This window comes from Theropithecus gelada, chromosome 2, assembly GCF_003255815.1.
Source record: "Theropithecus gelada isolate Dixy chromosome 2, Tgel_1.0, whole genome shotgun sequence".
Lineage (NCBI taxonomy): Eukaryota > Metazoa > Chordata > Mammalia > Primates > Cercopithecidae > Theropithecus > Theropithecus gelada.
In genome coordinates this window covers 78894967-78913999 of record NC_037669.1, presented here as the reverse complement: position 1 = coordinate 78913999, position 19033 = coordinate 78894967, and the positions used below count along the sequence as shown (strand labels likewise).

Here is a 19033-nt window from a genome sequence, read left to right as displayed (position 1 = left end):
AACAGAACAAATATATGCATGCAATAAAAACAATGGAAAAAAAGTATACACTGAAATATTGATAGTGCTATCACAAATGGGTGAAATGCAATGTTATTTTATTTTTTGAGCATTTCTATATTTTTTTAAATCTTCCAAATTTATTTTCTTATGCAGTTGGTATGAAAATTTCTTCTAAATAGCACCTTCTTACAGAATATTCTGGGCCCTCCGACCACGATGTTCAACTCATCCACACCAACTTTGTCTAATACCTGCCTGCAGATCCAATGGACTTAAAAAGAAACAATTTATTTTTGTGTTTTAAAAACAGACATGACAACAGCTGCAAGCTAAGCTACAGAAAATGATAAAGAAAATTTTTTTCCAAATAAATTTGCATTGTATAAATGCAGTACATTTTCTTTAATTCCACAAGGTTTTGATACTGCCACTTTGAGAAAAATATTGATGTTTCCTTAAATAAGTCTAATTTGTATTGAAATTCATCCCCTCACTTGAAATGGAATGATCTTGAAAACAATAAAAATGAATGTTAATTTGCTATGTCATTGATAAAAAGCAAGTCCTTTTATATCCTTGTCCTTATCCATTAGACTTCATTTTACAGAAAAGGTAGCTATCAGGCAGGTCTGACCTTTTTGCCACCTAAGGACATTAGCTATTATAGCTCAAGCTCCCTAGCCGGATGGCCTGGGTCCATATCTTAGGCTCACCACTTGCCAACTGGGTGTCCTTGAGCCCTTGTTTAACCTCTCTGAGCTTCAGTTTTCTCATATGTAAAACAGTATCGACTCCATAGAGTTGCTATGAGGATGAAATACGAAAATCTACACAAAGATCTTAGTTCGGTGCCTGGCCATAGTAATCTAATTTAAAAAAAAAAAAAAAAAAAGTAAGGTCTCTTTTAACTTGCTTTCAATTTTTATGTGCAGATAGATCATGGACCTGAAATTTTAGGTTTTAAAGAGGCCCAAGCATCCTGGTTTAAGAACCTATGTTGAAAAAATTAGCTCGGCGCGGTGGTATGCGCCTATAGTTCCAGCTACTTGGGAGGCTGAGACAGAAGAATCGCTTGAAACCAGGAGGCGGAGGTTGCAGTGAGCTGAGATTGCGCCACTGCACTCCAGCCTGGATGACAGAGCGAGACTCCATCTCAAAAAAAAGAACCCATGTTGGATACAGATACTTGACTTTTAAATGCAGATTCAGTATCATTTACTTAGCTTTCCCTATGATAAATGAGATGTTTAGGGAAAATGTTGGGTTTTTTTAGACCACTGGAAATTGACTTCAGCATGTGTATTAGAGAATGTAACTACCCCATTCACCTTGTCCTGTCCAGTGCTTTCACAAAAAGCAAGGTATTGTGACTAATAATAAAATCATAGCTAAAATAATCACTAACATGTCATTAGTGCTTAATATGTAGCAGAAAATGCCCTATGTGTTTTCATGTATTATCTCATTTAATCCTCACAACTAACCAATGAGGTAAGTTCTCTTACTATCCCCATTTTTAGATAAGAAAACTGTGGTATAAAGTGCCAAGAAAGTGCTAAGTCAAGATATGAACATAGTGTATAACAATATACTATATTTACTATATTTATATATTAAAACAATAATATAATAATATATTTTGAGATAATATATAGTATATTATATATTATATGTTATAATATATAATATATAATAAAATATAAATATAGAAATATAAATATATATTATTGTTATATAAATATAATATGTAGTAATAATAACACAGCATCATTATTAAATCCCTGTGACCTACCAAATGCAGCTCTAGATGCTTTCCCAGTGACGTCTCTTGTGTTGACAACAATCTTGCACTATTCTCATTTAATGGATGAGGAAACTGAGAACTTAAATGAGTTACCTAAGATGAGCTACAGCTCTGACTGGTTCCAAAGTCAGCCACTCCAGAATTACCCTTCTCCAGAGGGCAGGGAAAAGGGCTCATCAGGTCCCTGAAGCGCTCTACCAGGTCACAGAATGTTGGAGAGGAATAGGACTTCAGAATGATCAGATCCAAGCCCTCACTTTACAGACGTGGAAAGGGAGGCCCAGAGAAAAGAGACATGCATAAGGCAGTGGGAGAGCCAGAACTAAAACCCGGGTCTCCCAACTGCCAGTTGACATGATGAAGCCATCTCATGTTGAGTCAGCTATCTCAGGTACTGTGAAAGCAGGAAGGAAAAGCCTGATAGATTCAGAGTGATGGCAGTAGACTGTCCTCCCTCCCTCTGCTCCCTCCTGACCCTGGGACTGCTACATATACTTCCTGGCCCATTCAGAGCAGCAGCAACATGACCTGAGAAGAGAGGCTCTTCAGGAAAGAACCCACAATGAAGACAGGAAGCACCCATGCCCTTACATGATCTACCTAGGGCCCATTTCCAATAGAATCTTCCTGAAATAGAATTAGAGATCAATGGAGATGGAGGGTTGCCTCAGACACATGTGGGTCTCTTTTGTAGACATACAACACAACCTAAATCTTTGAGAACATGATCTGGCTCAACAAATTACCTGCATTTTTTTCTGATTAAATGTATATCCATCTTAGTTTGTATACTGGATAAAAATAAACCAACTCATACAGAAAGTTTTTTAAAAATAGAGTTTTGGGGTGTTTAATTAAAAATGCTTGCAGTATTATGTAATCCTTGAAATACAACAGTTGTTTACTCTGCTTTGATTTCTAAGCTTTCCTTTGATGACAAATATTAATATTTATCATTTTTCTGATGTTGGACTAATGAGAATCTTAAGTGTTTATGAGAAGGCATTTAAATATTACAGTACTACAGATATGTTTGTTTTCTGATTTATATTCCTGTCTTTAACATCAACCAGGATTTATTTTTTTGTGCTGAATCCTGGGTTGTTGTTCATCAACATTTTCAGTAAACTTTACATAGCCAGAACTGATGATTTCTACATTTATTAGATGGTCAAAGTGAATATGAAACTTCACTAAATAACATAGTCCTATGGGAAAGGTTTAGTTATGATTTATGAAGTAAAACCTGGCATGCATGTGTAACTGCTAGCAGGAATAGAGTAACATTCCAAGTTTAATGACACTCCTCTCAGGTCATACTTATTGAGTGCTGAGTATGTGTCAGACACTGTGTAGAACATAATTGAAATCAATGATTTCACTTGATTCTCACAACAACTCTAAGAGCTAGGTAGTATTATCATCTCCATTTTACAGAAAAGTGAGGCTCAGGGAGGTTGAGTACTTCACTCAAGATGACACAGCAAATGAAAGGCAAAGCCAGAAGTGAGTCCTCAGGGTCAGATAATGGGCTCTTATTTATAGGTTCCTCTCTCAAGAGTCCCTCCTTGACTGCCCAGCATTTGAATAATCTTATTCTCTACAAAGTATAAACAACTCATCTGCAGGGAGCAACAGTCTTCAGGACAATCCAGACTTTCAGATCTTGATGGCTATGATGAGTCACACCTCATTTTGTCTATCATAGGCCATGCATTGTTCTAGGCATGGAGACAGAGCAATGAACAGCACCAACAATTGTCCCTGTCCTCATAGTGCTATCTTTCTAGAGAGGGAAGATAGATAACATTAACACAATAAACAAAGCATTATCCCCATTATGGGGAAGAAATGGGAGGCTATGCAAATTCAGAGAAATGGTAAAAGGGGATGAAGTCTGCAGTTTCTGTGGATTTCACTTGCCTATACTCCCCATGCAGCCAAGACTCAGCTAACCAGAGAAATGACTTACAATCAGTAATGGAAGATGGCCCAGAAGTAGTGTGGTACAGTGCAAAATCCAACACTGAATTCTCAGTTAGGGACCTGACATAAATCACTCACCCTGCATAAGGACCAGGTGCAGGGGAGACGGCCATCAGCAAAACAGCCACTACCACTGCCCAAAGGAAAGAGAAGCATTGATTAAAAATCAAAGGTTAAATAAAAGCTGTAAAAAGTATAAGAAGGAAGCAAAAGACACAGGAGCTAACTTATAGGAAACTAAGAAAGGTCAACATTCTGCCAATTGCACTGTCTGTGACCCACACCACGTCATTTCTCCTCTTTACAGCCAGTTTTTCAAATATGCAAATAAAGGAGAGTGGACTAGATGAATCCAACCAGCTTCTTTCAAGCTCTTTTTAAAAAATCTCTTGAAGCCATGATTCTAACATATAAAAATTATGTATCTCCTCTTCTTTCCACCAATTAATAGATCCCAAACTGTTCCTCCTTCTTCAGTCCCTTTCATTGTGTTCATCTGCCTGACTACTGCTAGGGCTTTGTTCTTGATTTTCACTGCCATGTGGCAGAGAAGTCCAATCAGGCGGGATACGGACCTGATACCGCATTAGGGGGCAGAAGTGGGTATAGCAGATGCTCTCATCAGAGCCTAGTGAAAAAAATGAGAAGGAATCGGGTTATACAAATGGAACCTAGGGTCTGGAAAGTGTTTTAACAGGTAACAAATTAGCCTGCAGACATAGTAGGCATTAGGGAAGCATCAGCCAGGATTGTAACTCATGTTCTGGCCAAAGGGAGGGGGAAAAAAGTCTAGAAGTAGGTGCTCAGTGAAGAAGCAGATGAGTGGAAAAGAGGTCTGGATCCAACCACGATACTGAGATCCAGCAACAGGAGCATTACCCATGGGAAAAAAAATCCAAATTCCATACTTTGACTTCAAGGCCCTGTATGGCCTGGGCCCTATCTATACAGCCAATTCATCTGATGTCAGTCTCCCTTGCCCTCTCTATGGTTCAGCCACAGGGGCCTTCTTTTCTCCCTTTGATGGTGTTAAGCTCTTTCCCACCTTAAGGCCTTGGTATAGGCTATTCCTTCTGCCTGGAACCCCATTCTATTAATACCAGCTCTTCATATGGCCAGCTCCCTCTCATCCTTTACTTAGTTCTCTGCTCAATTCTCAGCTCTTCCTCTCTGGCCATTTTATCTCAATAGGTTACTCATCCCTCTTACTATCACAGTATCTTATACTCTTCCTTCTCGTACTTGACATCTTATTGTTACAGGTGTTTGCCTATGTGTTATCTGCCCCCTTCACTAGACTCCATGAGGGCAGTGCTGATATTTTATATAGATCATCCCATTTAATTCATAACAATCTATGAAGTAGGTACCATTATGTCCATTTTACAAGGAGAAATAAAACTGCAAACAAAAACAACTTGCCATATATATGTGTGTGTGTATGTGTGTACATATATATGTGTGTGTGTGTATGTACATATATATATAAAAATTCTAAACAATACTACTCATTACGTTAAAACAGAATGGTAACTTAGTAGAAGCCACAAAAATCTAAAACCTTTTTATTCCAAGTGTGGCCCATGGACCAGCAGCATATACATCACCTGGCACCTTGTTGGAAATGCAAACACTTCTGGCCTCACCAGGACCCTTGCATAGAGTTCCAGCAGTCCTTGACCCATAGGAGTTGGACCCAGCTGTTCCATCTGCACCACGAAGCCAAACACAGCTAACTCCTCTAGGCCAGGGAAACCTTGGCCTGTTGCCTTGTGGAAGTTCAAGAGGCTAGAGGAAGCCTTAGCTTAGAGGAAGCTTCATCCCCTGCTCAGAGGAGCCAAGAGAGGGCCTCAGCTGTAGATTTTTCTGAAGCTTCCTGGCCTTGTTCTTATCCACTAAGCTGGCAGAACCCAGCAACTGGGCTTTCAAACTACAGTGGCCACCTGTTGTTTTTGTATCCCTAGTGTCACATCCCTCTTCTGAAGGTATCAGCACCTCTCGTTAATCAGGGCCTTTCTGTGTGTACAGGCTTGCAAGCTTCGCACAGCACAACTCCAGGGGGCACTAGTCACATATACTCTGGTATGAATGGTGGCCTCTGATGCTGAGAATGTGGCAGGCCTGCCCTACTTCCTCTGGGTGAATCTCTCCTCTCCTGGGGTGGGCATTTGTGCCACACCTGGCCACTCACAGTACCCCCTCCCACTGGCTATAGAAACAATTCCAAGTGGTAGGCATATGGCCCAAGCTATAACTCCCTCAATCTGCTGTGAATTTTGAGGTATTATGAGCATAGATATATTTCAGCCCATACAACTGAGTCTCTCTAAACTTGATGGAAAAAATCTGGGATCTTTAAGGTAACATGTTATATCTGATTATTAAGATGGGAATTTAAGGTACCTTGCCTTCGAATGGAAATTTATACATCCAATTACAGTGCCCCCTTCTTGACATAATTTTAACCCATTGGGAGTGCTTTCTAACCAGTGGTTCTTGGCCCTGGCTACAAGTTAGAATCACTAGAGCAGGTCTCGTCCAGATCACTTAAATTGGGAAAGGCTGGTGGCACAGGCCTTGGTACCTCAATTTCAGCTGCACTAGAGTCTGACTACTCATCTATCTAAGGTGTCCCAAAGTGGCATCTGGTATGCTACATAGTCTATGCTTCCAGGCAGGCTAACAAAGTGGTAGACTACATCCAGTGAAAATTAGACCTGCCACTTTCTGATGATGTAGTAACTGACAGGCAGAGACTAATTTTATTTACACAAGTGGCTGTAAAACAAAAACTATTCCCCTCTCTTTCCACCCCACTATTTTTTGTTATTCTACCTCTCCCACACTCTCTACATTTGTTTTACCTCCCTCTTGCCTCTCCTGCTCTCCCTTGGATTTCTTGCCAGGATCATTCCTAGAAGAGATTGAACTGGAATCGCTATTCTAAGCAAGTTCCAACCCTTCCCTCCACCTATCCTCAGGGCTCCAAACGCATAGGTAAACTCGCGCTTCTGGGCACAGCTTAAACATCTACTGACACAACCAAGCAGGTACCACCCTTCAGTTAATGTGGAGTCCAAAGGCAGCAGTGAGTTTTGTGTTTTGCTTTGTTTTTTTAAAACTAAGACGTGGGAAGAAGACTTCTCAGAAAACAAAAATTTTGTTCTTACCACATTCCACAAATTCAGTGATTAAATAACTATAGACTGTATGCCCCTCCAGCCTGGTCTAACTAAAATATGCATGCATTAAACCTTGCGAGGGAGTACTGACACTTCAACATTATCTATGATGGTTTCTAACTCCAGTAGCTATGAGTCTGAGAAACAGCAAAATATACTGAATTTTAATAGAATTCTGATTGTTAATAAAAAGAGGTAAATCCATAATAAAGAACACTAATAAACACATAAAAAAGACTCAGAAAGGGTCTTTAAGTTCCAGAATCCTGTCAATGAGTATCTTTTGTGAACTTCTTAACCAGTTTCTCAATTTTCTCTTCTATTCCCACTTATTCATCATCAAAAGAAAACACTGGCATACATACAAAATACCCCTAAAATATGTAGTTTTTAACTGCATTTAACACTCTGGCAAAAACACTGTTCTTCCCACCCTTTCTCTTTTTCTCTTTATGGAGTCAACAGACTAGACAAGTAAGGCTACTACATTGTGTAATTACCTCCTGGTGGGCACAAAAGTTCAGGAAATGCTAAAAAAAAAATGAAATTATGGTGCTGGGTAATATATATTCAAGCCAAGAATGTTCCTGGACCCTTGATATAAGGGTTTAAATATAAATATAAATACTCAAATATAACTGTATGCATTTTCTATGAGAGGGAAAAACAACTTTCCAAAGGAAAGGGTCTGAAAGGGGACCAGAATATGCTACCCCAAAATATGCCAGTTTGGCATAAGGGTTACTTGAGTTGAAGGCAATTAAGAACAGCAGATTCAGAAAAAACAACAAAAAAAAGAAAAAGAAAAAGAAACACCTCTGCCCTCCTCCATCTATCTAAAAGCAGGGCATAGATTTTCCTTTGTAAAGGTAACATATTTTCTATAAATAAAGGTGTTCCCCTTTCCCTACCAGACAGAAGAATTCTTACCTGCATAAACAAACCTTACTAAACAACCTTCATTTACCATACATTTCCTAGTCATTTTTTCACAGTTTGTCCCCCTACCCCAGAAGCCCAAATCCTCTTATCCTTTTGTAACCACCCAACAGGTTCATTTTGCCTGCTGCCCAGATAGAGTCGGTTTATCAAGACGGAGGAATTGCAACAGAGAAAGAATTTAATTCACGCAGAGCCGGCTGAACAGGAGACCAGAGTTTTATTACTACTGAGATCAGTCTCCCTGGAACATTTCAGAGACTGGGATTTATTAAGGATAATTTGGTGGGTAGGGGGGCCAGGTAGTGGGGAGTGCTGATTGGTCGAATTGGAGATGCAATCACAGGGAGTCAAAGCTGTCCTCCTGTGCTGAGTCAGTTCCTGCATGGGGGCACAAGACCAAATGAGCCAGTTTATCAATCCAGGTCGTGCCATCTGATCCATCAAGTGCAAGGTTGGAAAAATATCTCCAGCACCAACCTTAGGTTTTGATATTATCCCCAGGAGCAACTGGGGAGGTTTAGAATCTTGTGACCTCTAGTTGCATGAGTCCTAAAGCATAATTTCTAAACTTGTGGCTAATTTGTTAGTCCTAGGGGGTTTGGGAAAGGGTTGTTAACATCTTTGTTCCAAAGTTAAACTATAAACTAAGATCCTCCCAAAGTTAGTTTGGTCTGTGTGCAAGAATGAACGAGGACAGCTTGGAGGTCAGATGCAAGTTAGATGCAGTTAGGTCAGATCTCTTTCACCATCATAATTTTTGCAAAGGAGGTTTCACTTTCTCTAGTTTCTTCTCCACATAATATATAAGCCCCCAGACCTAACCACCTCTTATAGGGTCTTCACTTCTTTTTTATGAAGACCTCTGTATGCATATGTAATAAATGATTTCTCCTGTTAATCTGTCTTTTGTCAGTTTACTTTTCAGTGCCCCAGGAGCAGAATCTAAGAAAGCAGAGAAAGAATTGTTTTTCTTTTTTCCTCCCTCACAATCACTACATTTATGGAGTATCAAGAAAATTAAAGGTATGTAATCAAATTAGCTTAATTATTCTTCTGCCTTGACATGGAGTTGGGGGAGGATGGGGATAGGAAGAAAACTTTATAATAGGCAGCCTTTCTAGAAGTGGTTCATTTCAATGGTTCATTTCAAGCTACTCAATTAGAATGTAAGAATATCACCAGTAAAAGTGACTGGTATTTTATCTGAACAATTGTTTAAACTTTTTCAATAACACCACCATAGATCATGAAAGCATGTCACTGAGTTTCTTTGGAACACAGTTTTAATGGAATTATAGCCCCCCACAACACCCCCAGCTATGAGGAATGAGGCAAACTAAGTACAGGACAAGAAATGCAACCTGAAATTTGATATAAGGAAAACCCTTAGATAAGCACAGCAAGAGATACAAGGAGGGTGGGGGAGAAGAGTGTCCCTGGCAGTTAATCTCAAAGATAACTAGTGCACAATTTATAGTAAGTTCATCAAATTCCATGACAGCTTTGTGATGGTGCTTTTCTTTCACCCCCAAAGCCTTCAGAATGCTACTTTCTAGATATTTCATTCCCCACTCAGATCTTTTACCTACTGAATTATACCCGATTCATTCCACGATGCTGTGTTATTAGAATCAGTGGTTTTCAATCTTAAATGCACTTTAGAATCAGCTGGGAAATGTAAATAATAAGCAAACAAAAGAAAACATACAAACAAAAAAAACACTTGCTCCCCTCCCCACTCTTATTTCAGTTATCTGGATGGGACCAGCCCCGGTGATTCTAACTTACCGCCAGGTCTGAGAGCCACTAGTTGGAAAACAATCCAAACAAATTAAAATTACATAATGAAGGAATAAACTTACATTAGGAGGCCAGGTACCTCGAATTCCCATCTTAATAATCAGATATAATGTGTTAATATAAGGATCCCAGATTTTGTCCATCAAATTTAGAAAGACTGAATTGCATGGGCTGAAATATATCTATTTGCCCATGCTGGGGTTCAGGACATACTACCCCCAAATATTGTAAGCTGAAGGAATTTGAGAAGACAACAGAAGCCAGAAGGTCAGAAGTCACTCTCTGACCTTCCTTCTGCCCTTCTCCTCTGCAGCAGGTCATAAAACCCAGGAAGAATTATCTGGCCTTCTCCTGAAGCAGGTCTAAGACCCTCCTGTGAAAGGTTTCTCACGTCCCATACCTGGAGTAAAAGAACATCCTTATCTCCGAAGACAAAGGGTTACAGAGAATCTGAACAAACAGGTCTTGCTACATTTCCTCCCATTATTAGCTCATACTTCCTTATTCAATCATACTTCTACACAACTATCTACTTCTTCATCAAATCTAGCATAAAAAATACAGAGGTTTACCAGTTTTGGGGGTCTTCATTTCATTATGAAGAATCCCATGTCACATAAAACTTACGTTAAATAAATCTGTGTGCTTTTCTCTCGTTAATCTGTCTTTTGTTACAGGGGACTCAACCAAGAACCTGAGGGTTAGGAAAAGATACTTCTCCTCCCCTGACCCCATAATACTCCAACTTTTACAGAGGATTGAAGAAATTCCAAACATCATATGATAGAAGTAAGTAAAAACAGTAGAATTAAAGGTGGTCTAGTCCTCTTAGTATTCAAAATATGACAAACAAGGAAACATAGAGCAGGATGCATCAACTTGTGTTTTTTATTGATAATGATAAAAATAAAATCATTAGCTACCATTTATGGAATACCAGTTACCATGGTAAGCACTTTCAATGGGTTACCTCATTGAAAACTAAAAACATCCCTCTGCAATAGAAATTATCACCCCCATTTCAGAGATGAGGAAATTGAGGCTCAGAGAGATTTGGACACTTTCCCCAGAGTCACACACATAGAAAGTGGCAGAACCAAGATTAAATTCCAGGTCTTTTGCTCCCAACCAGTCCATTCTCTTAACTACATCCTCTGTCACCTAGACCACTAAAGAGTCTCGTAAGTACTTGCTACTCAAAGGATGATCTACGGACCAGCAGCATCAGTCTGTTAGAAATACTGAATCTCTGATCCTTTCCAGGTCTTTAATTAAATCAGAATCTGCATTTTAAGATCAGCAGGAGACTTGTATGCACATTAAAATTAAAGAAGCACAAGCATACATACTTTTCCCACATCAACTATTACCTCAGATAAATTCATTATCCATAATGCATCCATACTTTTTAAAAACTGATTTACTTTGTTTTGAAATATGTATCCACTGTGGAATGGCTAAATCAAGCTAATTAATATGCATTACCTCAAATACTTATTTATTTGTGGTGAGAATGTCAGAGGTGTTTGAACCAGAGCAACCCTATCTTCAATAGGGGCTGGGTAAAATAAGGCTGAGATCTACTAGGCTGCTTTCCCAGGAGGTTAAGGCATTCCTAGTCACAAGATAAGATAGAAGGTTGGCACAAGATACGGGTAATAAAGACCTTGCTGATAAAACAGGTTGCAGTAGAGAAGTTGGCTAAAACCCCCCAAACCAAAATGGCGCCGAGAGTGACCTCTGGTCGTCCTCACTGCTCTACTCCCTCCAGCGCCATGACAGTTTAGAAATGCCACGGGGCAATGTCAGAAAGTTGCCCTATATGGTCTAAAAAGAGGAGTTATGAATAATCCATGCCTTGTTTAGCATGTCATTAAGAAATAACCATAAAAATGGGAAACCAGCCGCCCTCAGGACTGCTCTGTCTATGGAGTAGCCATCTTTTTATTCCTTTACTTTCTTAATAAACTTGCTTTCACTTTACTCTATGGACTTGCCCGAATTCTTTCTTGCATAAGATTCGAGAACCCTCTCTTGGGGTCTGGATCGAGACCCCTTTCTGGGAACAAGAACACTTAAAGTCTACACTCTTAGTAATCTTCAATAATACAATACATTGCTATACATCCATACTTTCATGAAAACAAATCCAATAATTTCATTTCCCCATTTAAGGCCATTAAACAGTTTCCCAAATGCCTTTGGAATAAGGTCGAAATGCAGGTAACCAAACTCTGCATAATATTACTCAGGCTCACCATTCTCAGCAAACTAACACAGGAACAGAAAAGCAAACACCACATGTTCTCACTCATAAGTGGGAGGTGAATAATGAGAATGCATGGACACAGGGAGGGGAACATCACACACCGGGGCCTGTTGGGGGGTGGGGGGCAAGGGGAGGAGAGCATTAGGAGAAATACCTAATGCATGCGGGCCTTAAAACCTAGATGACAGATTGACAGGTGCAGCAAACCACCATGGCACATGTATACCTATGTAACAAACCTGTACATTCTGCACATGTATCCCAGAACTTAAAGTAAAATTTAAAAAAAGAAAAATAAATCTATTACTCAGGCTCACCTCTGCAGCCTTATTCTCTCCACCTCCTCCAGCCATTGATTTTCATACCCTAGGCAAACAGACCTTCTTTCTGCTCATCAAATCCCAACATTCCTTCCCTCCCTCCCTCTCTTCCTCCCTTCCTCCCTTCCTCCCTTGTACTAGGTTCTTCCCTGCCGAGAATATACCCTCATTCATCCCATCACTGCCTCCCTGCCAGCCCCATTTACTGCTCTCACCAGAGCAGATGCAGTGCCTGGCACAGAGTTAGGAGCAAGATAAATGTGCTGAATAAAAACATGTTTAGGATACCGAGGGCCTCCGCTGTTTCCTTTGTCCGTCTCCTCTGCTGTTGCTGTGATCCGCATTCCTGTTTCTCCTTCCCTGTTCCCTGCATCACTTCTTTTCAGTAACTCACCTCCTTATCAGTAACCTCATGGCTACTGAAGTTGTCAGCTTTAGAAAGAAGCACTGCCACATCCCCATAGTCATTGCCCCAGTATTATTCACCAGCTGGATGACAACTGCCTCACTCTAACCCTGAGGCTCCTGGGATAGGCCCAATCCTTTCTAGAGACAGACAGAAGTTCCCACTGACAGAAACAGATTGCTTTTAAATCAAAGATGTAATATATAGGTGGAACCATAGATCAGGGACCTCTCAGCAGGCAGTACCAAGCCAAAAGCTTCACTATCTCTCTGCCCACACAAAAGAGTGTCACTGTGCTGACAAGACAGGTTATCAAGAGTTGTGAGGAACTTCATATTTTAAATGTGATGACCAAGTGTGCTACTCTAAGAAAACAAGCAGCAAACAAATCCTTTTATAATATAAATATCTGCCTCAAGTTTTAAATCTTGAGGAAATGTGAATTTTCATATATCAGGCTTACAATAACAAAAATAAGAGCTATTATATTTATCTATTGACTGCAAGCTGTTAAGAGCCTGACAACATGCTCAAAGCTTTAAACACACTTTCTTCTTCATCATCACTGTGAGGTAGAAATGCTTATTATCCCTATTTTAAGAGAGAAAACCAAGGGCTAAGTAACTTGTCTAAAAGGCACAGCTGGGAATTAAATCATAGGTCCTCAGACAACCCCTCTACTGCTTCTCTGCTATGTCTTACTATTTGGATCGCTTTCTCATCTGAGAAGTCACAGATGTGGACATTCCCAAAGAGACAACCCCTTGGAGAATGACCTCAAAGGCTGAGATTTTTCTCTGCAATGTACATGTTGAAAGCAAAGTAACCTCCTACATCTTATATTTCAAAGCTGCACTTCTACATTAAAAGAGTAAACAGATTCAATGAAAAGATGTGGGAACAGGGTGCAATGCCACAAGTACTTTTTCAGTGTCTACTGGTGGTCAGGCACTGTGGTGGAAGATGAATGATCAGACTATCAGTTGGGAGAGTGTGGGGGTGGGGGCATGGGGTGATGAGGAAAACTTCTCAAATAGACTGTTTCAGGAATGTTTAGCCAACAATTCATAAAACTGTTACTTTATTACGCAACTATATGGAAATCATCTTTCAGAAGAGACCAGAGTTACCTGCCTTATTATCTGTGAATACATAATTAAAAAGGCCAATATGTCTTCCAAAATGGAAGTCACAACTTGTTAGAATTCTGATAGTTCATATTAGAGGGTCAGATTTTAACATGTGAATGCAAACATAGTGTCAGAATTTGTTCTCAAGTGCCTGAAAGAATAAAAGAGAAAAGAGTAGTGGGAGACAAAACCAGACTAATTTCCAAAATGGAAACAGAGCATGTTGAAGTTACATGAATACACAAATAAAGATGGGGACACAAAAACATTTCCCAAAGCATTCTATCAAAGGCTGCAGGAAAAAGGCCAAGACAAGGATACCAAATAGAAAAGCATAAGCCTGAAAAGGTTATCCACACTACTGTGAGGACTCCAGAAACCTGCCTTCTTGCAGAAACAGGATGCTTTTGACATGAGGGCATGAGATGAAGATTACAGACTACTTTATACCACTCTCCTCATTTATAAAATAAGTTAGATTAGATGATTTATAAGGTCCTTCCAGTTCGAATGCATTACGTCCTTATCATCTATGTGGTCCCTGCACGTTAAGAGCGATGACCATATAAAGAAGCTCAAAACATATTTGTTGAATTCATGAAATATTACAACCTTACCAATAATAAGATTCTTTACAACAATTGGTCCTGGTCTGTGGCCTTGAAAGAACAAATTACAGGAGAAACCATCATCTACAAAGCTACACATCTGCTGTTCCTCCTAGCTGACTGCTGGTGGAATGAAAATAACCTTGGACTTGAAAACAAGACGCTTGGTTCTAGTCTCATCTCTGACACAAACCAACTGTGTGTGTGACCTTGGGCAAACTGCTTTACCACCTGGGCCAGTTTCCTCATCTCTAAAATAAAGGTATTCTACAACAATATACAGCTAGCATTTGTGGAACCTTTATTATAGGCCAAGAAGTGTTCCAAGATCTTTGCATTAGAATTAAATTATCTCAAAGGTTTTTGCAGCTCAAACCTTTAGTGTCTAACTACAGAGGCAACATGGTATAATGAAAATATTCAAAATTCTGTAACCAGAAAGGTTGGACTCTCCCTTGGCTCTATAAGGTAGGGTCTTTCTCTAAGCAGACACTGTTAAGCCGAAGGGCTTACAGTCTCAGTCCTTTTATTCACCAGTATTGTAACTTGAACAAGTTACTTAGCTTTCCTAGCCTTAGTTTTCTAATCTGTAAAGTTAATATAAAAATGGTTCTCACTCTCATATAGCTTTTAAGAGGATTAAATCATATCATACATATTTTATTGAATATATATTATATTGCCAGCTGTGTAATCATCGGCTATCTTCTCAAGTTTTTTCTCATATACAAATGGGAAATGTAGTATTAAAAAGAGATCATGTGAACATGATCTAAATGGTCAAGTGTTAGTGGTTCTGAAAGCATGTACATTAATACTTGGAACACTGCATACAACAATCCCATATCTAATACTTAGAACAGCATATGCAATCAGTAACAACACACACACACACACACACACACACACACACACACACACAACCCTAGACTTCTTTCTTTACTAAACATCTCTAGTCCAGGTTGCAGCAGGTGGACAGAGGCCGGCAGCCATGAACGCAGGTCCACATGGGAGTTGTAGTTCCGAGTCAAGCGGCTGCTCTACAGAACGGCTAGAAGCGAGACTTCATCTCCCAGGAGACATCTCGCCGTGCAAAATGGCACCCCACGAGGTGGAGTACCTGCTCGACGAGAAACAAGGGGCGGGACTGCAACTCCCAGGAGCCTCCGCTGCCCAGGCCTCCGGCCGCAGGCTTAAACCAAGGCTTAACATCAGGTGCGAGTAGGGACCGCCCTTGGTAGTCTGGGCCCGGCCCGGGTCAGAACCTTTCTAAAACAACCACTGTGGGTATTTTCCACTGGTCCCAGCACATTTCTGAGAGACCAGAATAATAACAGCAGTAAATCTGCAAGTGGTAAACTTTCGCAAGCATGACCTCAATTTAGATTTCGGCTTCAGGCAGCATCCTCGGGCCACTTGACCTGGGAGCGTTGGGCTCCTTGTTTCCCAGATAAGCGCTGTGAGTGGCTGTTCCAAGGTAACACAGCGAGGGCAGAATTTAAGCCTACAGAGAAACCTGCAGATGCATCTCAAGTTCCACTAACCTGCCTCCTACACCCCGCCACCCCCAACTCGGATATACCTTTAAAATCCCCCCTTTGACGCTAAAAATAAAAACAACAAACCATAAAATAGGTGTAAGAAAGTCCGACCAAGTACCGACGAATTCTCCCACAACAATAAATTCGATGCCTTTTTGTCTGTTTTTGAAATAGTAATGTAAACTTATCTCCCAAAATGCTGCCTTCTCTGTACCCTGGTTTGCTCCTGTCCTGCGCACGTGTTCAGCAACCCCTTAGGGGAACCCAGAGCTGCGTGTTTAACACAGACCTGTTGGGACGGATTTTCGCTACTTGTCTATGAAACTGACGAACGATGCCAAAACGGCGGGTGCCGACTACACCCCCAGAGCCAAGAGCTGTGGCGTCCCCGGAACCGCTGGCGTGGCCCCGTGCCTCAGTTTCCCCACGTATAAATACGGTGGAGGAGTAACGGGTTAGGGCTAGGGTCGGTGCTTGGGAATTAGGGGGCCCGAGTCCCCACCCTGAGACCCTCGTGGGGCAGAAGAGTCCTCGGGACAGAAGCCCACCGCCCCGTGAGCGGCGCCGGCCCCACTGGGCTCCGGGGTGATGACCAGACGCGCGTGGAAACCCAGACCCGCGCCCCAGAAACACTATTCCACTTGGGCTTGCCTCCCCGCCCCTACCTTCCAGGATGTTGGCAGCTGGGAAGGAAAGGCAGAGGGAGGGAGCGCGGGGCCGGAGCGCCGCCTGGGAGTGTGCCCACTGGGTGGCCGCCTGAGGGACCCGGGAACAGAGGGCAAAAAGTCCTCTGACGGGACAGAGCGGAGCGGGGACTGCAATTCCCAGAAGACCCCACGGTAGGGGCGGGACCCAAGATGGCCGCTTGTCTGGGGACAGGAGCGGAGGCCAATACGCGCAGAGCATGCGCCTAAGCCGGGCCAATTGAAAGCCATAGTGACAGTAACCCAGATTCAGGGGCGGGAAACACTGACCACGGAAGACAAGTTAAGGTGAGAATCCCCTTAGAAGGGGATTTTGGATTAGAGACTTAAATGTTAGACCTAATACCATAAAAATCCTAGAGGAAAACCTAGGTAGTACCATTCAGGACATAGGCATGGGCAAAGACTTCATGTCTAAAACACCAAAAGCAACGGCAGCAAAAGCCAAAATTGACAAATGGGATCTCATTAAACTAAAGAGCTTCTGCACAGCAAAAGAAACTACCATCAGAGTGAACAGGCAACCTACAGATTGGGAGAAAATTTTTGCAATCTACTCATCTGACAAAGGGCTAATATCCAGAACCTACAAAGAACTCCAACAAATTTACAAGAAAAAAACAAACAACCCCATCAAAAAGTGGGCAAAGGATATGAATAGACATTTCTCAAAAGAAGACATTCATACAGCCAACAAACACATGAAAAAATGCTCATCATCACTGGCCATCAGAGAAATGCAAATCAAAACCACAATGAGATACCATCTCACACCAGTTAGAATGGCAATCATTAAAAAGTCAGGAAACAACAGGTGCTGGAGAGGATGTGGAGAAATAGGAACACTTTTACACTGTTGGTGGGATTGTAAACTAGTTCAACCATTATGGAAAACAGTATGGCGATTCCTCAAGGATCTAGAACTAGATGTACCATATGACCCAGCCATCCCATTACTGGGTATATACCCAAAGGATTATAAATTATGCTGCTATAAAGACACATGCACACGTATGTTTATTGCAGCACTATTCACAATAGCAAAGACTTGGAATCAACCCAAATGTCCATCAGTGACAGATTGGATTAAGAAAATGTGGCATATATACACCATGGAATACTATGCAGCCATAAAAAAGGATGAGTTTGTGTCCTTTGTAGGGACATGGATGCAGCTGGAATCCATCATTCTTAGCAAACTATCACAAGAACAGAAAACCAAACACCGCATGTTCTCACTCATAGGTGGGAACTGAACAATGAGATCACTTGGACTCGGGAAGGGGAACATCACACACCGGGGCCTATCATGGGGAGGGGGGCGGGGGGAGGGATTGCATTGGGAGTTATACCTGATGTAAATGACGAGTTGATGGGTGCAGCACACCAACAAGGCACAAGTATACATATGTAACAAACCTGCACGTTATGCACATGTACCCTACAACTTACAGTATAATAATAATAAATAAATTTAAAAAAAAAAGAAAAAAAAGAAAAAAAAAAAAAAAAAAAGAAGGGGATTTTGGGCATACATAAATAGCACAATCTTTAGCTTTTTCTAACTAGAAAAAGAAACATGATTCTTTTCACGTGTAATGAAAGGCTGTACCGCACTTTTGCTTTCTTCCTTGCTCCCAAAACGCGTTTAACTTATCCCTTCACGACTCCCCACTGACTGGATTTCTTTTCACTTCATTTCCCCACTCTGGATCTTTCTGGATTCCTGAAGCCTTCTTTTCTTTATGTGTCTCTCAGAAACACAGACTCGCAGTCCCTGACTTGATCCATCAAATGATGTGGTCATTTACGACTACGCTCAGCCCTCCCTGGCATCCTAACAAAATTGCACCACATGTGCCCCTTCCCTTTTCCTTTCTGTCTTTTCTGTGCTGTTTTTCTTCTTAGCACTTGTCGTTACGAAGCATTGTATAAAATTTACCTATTTATCTTTTTTACCATCTTACTTTCTCACTAGAATGCAAGATCCATGCAGATGTGGATTTTTGTTTTGGTCACTGTTGTCTTTCTAGCACCTAGAAAAGTGCCCAGCACATAGTAAATACACCATATTTTCAATAATTGAACGAAATCCAGTGTGACCTTTCTCCTCTAGTCTCCCTTTCTCTGGTGCAGATGAATTCAACCCGTCTCTGACCACCATGGTTCCTTGTGCTTGCTCCCTTTTTTAATCCAAAATCATTATTGATGTATTATGTGCCAAATGCCATGTGGGTGCTGGAGAAATCATTGATTCAGACCCAATTCCTAACCTCAAAATGCTCTGAGTCTAGTGACGTATGAAAAGTAAACTTAATTTTGCAATAAATGCAATTAC

General features: G+C 40.9%; 1 protein-coding gene across 2 annotated transcripts in view; it reads right to left on the bottom strand.

The window, feature by feature from the left end:
- Positions 1–16815, bottom strand: part of FHIT (fragile histidine triad) — a 1500125-nt gene extending 1483310 nt beyond the window's left edge. For both annotated transcript variants that reach the window (XM_025377569.1, XM_025377568.1), the window contains exon 1: positions 16657–16815. The gene's annotated coding sequence lies outside the window, so the exon portion shown is untranslated. The remainder of the gene's footprint in view (positions 1–16656) is intronic.
- Between the last annotated feature and the right edge of the window lie 2218 nt (positions 16816–19033).